Here is a 4,339-nt window from a genome sequence, read left to right on the forward strand (position 1 = left end):
TTGATTAATTAAATCCATTCAGAGGAAAGAAGGATTTTCTACATTCTCCTCTTCATATACGACCGTTAATTGTTTCCTGCGAAAGATACAAAAGATTATCTCGAAGAGCCGTAATCATAACAATGAGATATTAATACTGAAAGACGATACAATTAAGATTTACTTTAAAACGAAACACAAAATTCTTACTTATGAAGATAAAGTTAACTTGTTATGAAGATAAAGACAACCAAAGTAATTTGGCAAATTTTATATATCATATATATATTATATACATGTATGTATGTATGTATGTATGTATGTATGTATGTATGTATGTATCTCTCTCTCTCTCTCTCTCTCTCTATATATATATATATATATATATATATATATATATATATATATATATACGTACATATATATGTGTGCTAGTGTGTGTGTGTATGTGTGTGTGCGTGTGTACTTTAATTTGTTCTGAAAATTTTAATGCATTTGTAGTATTGATGCCTGTCATAAAGGTAATTATCTCAGTATGATATATATGAATGGGCCAACAAAAATAACATGCACTTCAATGCTATGAAATTTCAGGCATTCCACTATCTGTCAAACATCAAGCTAAAATCGGTATACACTAGACCAGAATCAGTAATATGAGCCCAGAATCAGTGTCGGTCTGTCCTCAGATTGACACACAAACACTTTGAAATGTTCGCATTGGAGATTCTGGCGTTAATGCCACTAAGTATAGCGTGTCGCTTCCAAATTTATGGCAATGAGAATTGCGTCATGGTGCTGTTTTTCTCAAAGACGGTGCCCAACTGACACTACTTCAATGCGGAGTCGATTAAATCAACATCAAACCGCATGCGCGAATTAAAAATATAAAATGGCGACAGTTTATGCATTGCACGATGTATGTATATATGTGTGTGTGTACGTGTATGTGTGTGATTGTGTGTTGTGTGTATGTTGTGTGTGTGTGTGTGTTGTGTGCGTGTCTATTGAGGTACACTTATAGGATTTTCTGTAGTTTCAACTCAGAGCTGCGGCCATGCTGGGGCACCACCGTTTTATCCTTAGACTCGAAAGAGCGAATCGTGTCGTTCGCGAGAAGAGGCTCAACAGATCGCTGTGTAGTAGCTGCTTTACTAAGCACGTCACTCCGAACGGCAAGTCCAGTCGTATGCCTGCGATCTCTTCGAACAAGTCGGGCGGGACGTCGACGCCGGCGAGGCCACGACCGTCCCAAAGTGGCAATCCCACCGGCGACGCTTCCTCTCGTCGCGTGAACGCGACAGAATAATATTAGAACCACATGACGGTGAACGAAATGCTTCATATTCATTTTACGAATTTGTTATTTTGGTCCTTTTTACGTGTCATATTGGCTCCAATTTCCTCCATCTGTGCACTCACACAGGTTGTGGCTACTTCAATCAAACTTGGTTTATGCTTATATTATCCATGAACGCATTGATCTCTACGTTAGAGTACAATCATCGTATAATATAGAATCCCACATTCGTGGTTGCAGCCTCTCAGTGTCTAACCACTTTGTACAATGACAAAATTCTCTACATGATGACGGAAAAACTGTTGAATCATGAATAATGTTCAGCTGCCAGAGAGAGGTTAAGCGTTCAAGGATAAAATCTGTAGAAAGAGAAGGTTCTAATGATCAAATAGTACTTAAATTATCGATCTTGAAAGGGTGAAAAACAATGTCGACCTTGAACCCTCAATAAGAGAGAAGGAATTGGAACTCAGAATGCAAAGACTGACAATATCCGAAGCGTTTTGCCCGGCGGGCTAAGGATCCTGCCAGCTCATCGCCTGTTCATATTGATGAAGAAATTTCAGAAAAATAACTAACTTCATATTTGTATATCAATTTGTGTCCAATAATGTTTACATATTTTCAAATTAAACAGTGTGTGAGAAATTCAAAAGTAATATCATGAGAAAATCTAATGTAGGTCACATTTATTGAGAAAGCTTACAACAGCAGTTGATATCCATGTATGAGTATGACAATATGTGTGAAAATGAAAGCGGAGTATAATAAAGAAAGTAGGAGTGGCTGTAGACACGTGTTTGATTTTCGAAGTCAACAAGGTCAGTTGTTTACTTGCTTTTTCACTTCATTATTTATGAGAGCGTGTAGAGTGAAAACTGATACATTTTGGTGCTCAAGTACTATCTTTGTTTATAGGTAAAATACAAAATTTTCAATTGTTCTAAGATTTAAATGTGGAACTATTGTTCTGTAACTACGTTGTTCTTTATAATTTTCCAGTTCTATATTTAAGAGATGGGGAATTATGTACATTATTTACATGTACATTATTTACAATATGTACATTATTTACAATATGTACATTATTTACATTTCACGAATATTTGTCCTCATTTTGGTTGTTGTGAACACAACGTTTCGGCTGAAATATCCTCCAGACTTCATCAGGTGTCTTGGGGGAAATTTCAAACCCAGGTTTTCATTCCTAAAATATTTTTCGATGTTGTTGTTGTTGTTGTTATTATTATTATTATTATTATTATTATTATTATTATAATTATTATTATTATTATTATTATTATTATTATTATTATTATTATTATTATTATTATTATTATTATTATTATTATTATTATTATTATTATTTTTATTATTATTATATGCCCGTGGTAATATTGCGGAGTGCTTAAGTGCGCCGCCTACTAGCCCCAAGATTTCCAATTCAATTCCAGGCAGTGACCTGAATAATAATAATAATAATAATAATAATAATAATAATAATAATAATAATAATAATAATAATAATAATAATAACAACAACAATTTCGAAAAATACCGTAGGAATGAGAACCCAGATTGACACATATACACATATACACACACACATACATATATATATATGTGTGTGAGTGTGTGTGTGCAGATAGATGGATAGATACATTTCTTTTATTAGCCACAAAGGGCTCCACAAAGATGGGACAAATACAATGTAGAGCTTTTCTTTTGGGGAGGGGGAAGGAAAAAAATAGGTGTGTGTCGATCAAAAGGGATCGTAGGAAGGGAAAAAGGAGGGAGTTCGATCAAAAGGGATCGAGAAAAAAAACGATCAATAGGGATCGTGTATCACAGTCATGTTCTTGTGTAAAAAGAGGGGAGGACAGTTTAGGTTTAGCCGTGGAAAGAAAAGCCTACAGAAAAGACCACGGTAACCTTGGTCAATATTGTCATTGAAGAAACTATAACAGTAAGTGACTCTCTTTTGCCTTTTTGTTTTTCTTTTTCTAGTTCATAGGATTATGCTCAAGGTGGCTCCGTCATTCACAGGTGTCATCTTTGCTACATTCACCCATCTTTTTTTTTGAAGCATTTACTAGACAATACTTCCCTTTCTACTCTCACCTTCCTCTTCAGGTGATACTTGAAGAAGTTGATGAGAGATTTCCCAGAGAGGAAAGTCTTTGTCTCTAGACCTTTCAGACGCGTCCACCATACACATTCTTTCGCCATAGCCACAAGTACGATGTAAATAGCTCTTCCTTCCCGTTTAAAGGAAGGAGGCGCGACAATATTCACGATAGACTCGGCTGATAGACCGACTCGTCCCACACGCGATAGCAGTTGTTCGACGTAAGCCCACAGCTCGGAAATGGTGGGACACTGTACGAGTGCGTGCAGAACGGTTTCGTCGCTCTGTCCGCATCTCGGACAGGTCGGCCCCGTGTTTCTCGATCCATGCCTGTAGAGCTTATCCCGAACGGGTAGTGCTTCTCGATAGCACTGCCAGGCCAGGGATCTCTGGAAGTTGTCCATAAGTCCCGGCCCGAAGGTCGTCTTAAACAGGCGGGTCAGGTATTCCTCGACGACGCCCAGGTTCGCCCCGAGATCTTCGTCGTACCTTCCCTCCACTAATCCACTATAGAATGCGTTAGTTGTGATGCAGTCGCTCAAGGTTGACCCGGGTTGTTGGAGTTGCCGTAGAGCAACGCGACACTCGCGGTCCCATTCGCCCTTCATCGGCCTCTACTTGATCCACGACTGCAGTTCGGTCATGGAGACGAGCTGCGGGAAAGCGCGCCGCACAAACGGTGACCACACCTGTTCACCGCTGTCTACGTAGAGCCGGAGATGTCGCAGTCTCAGCGCGTGTCTGCGCATCATCAACCACGGCATGCCCAGTTCTCCTTTTAACGGGTGTTGGCAGCAAACGGATCGCCTAACCATCTGAACGCTTCCTTTCCACAAGAAGCGGAAGAGGATGCGCTCCAGCTTGGTGATGGTAGGGTCGGGACAAGGAACGACGGTCAGGCGGTAGTAGATGACGGACGCGATGTACGTGTT

This window comes from Octopus bimaculoides, chromosome 1 (assembly GCF_046866305.1).
Source record: "Octopus bimaculoides isolate indiv1 chromosome 1, ASM4686630v1, whole genome shotgun sequence".
NCBI lineage: Eukaryota > Metazoa > Mollusca > Cephalopoda > Octopoda > Octopodidae > Octopus > Octopus bimaculoides.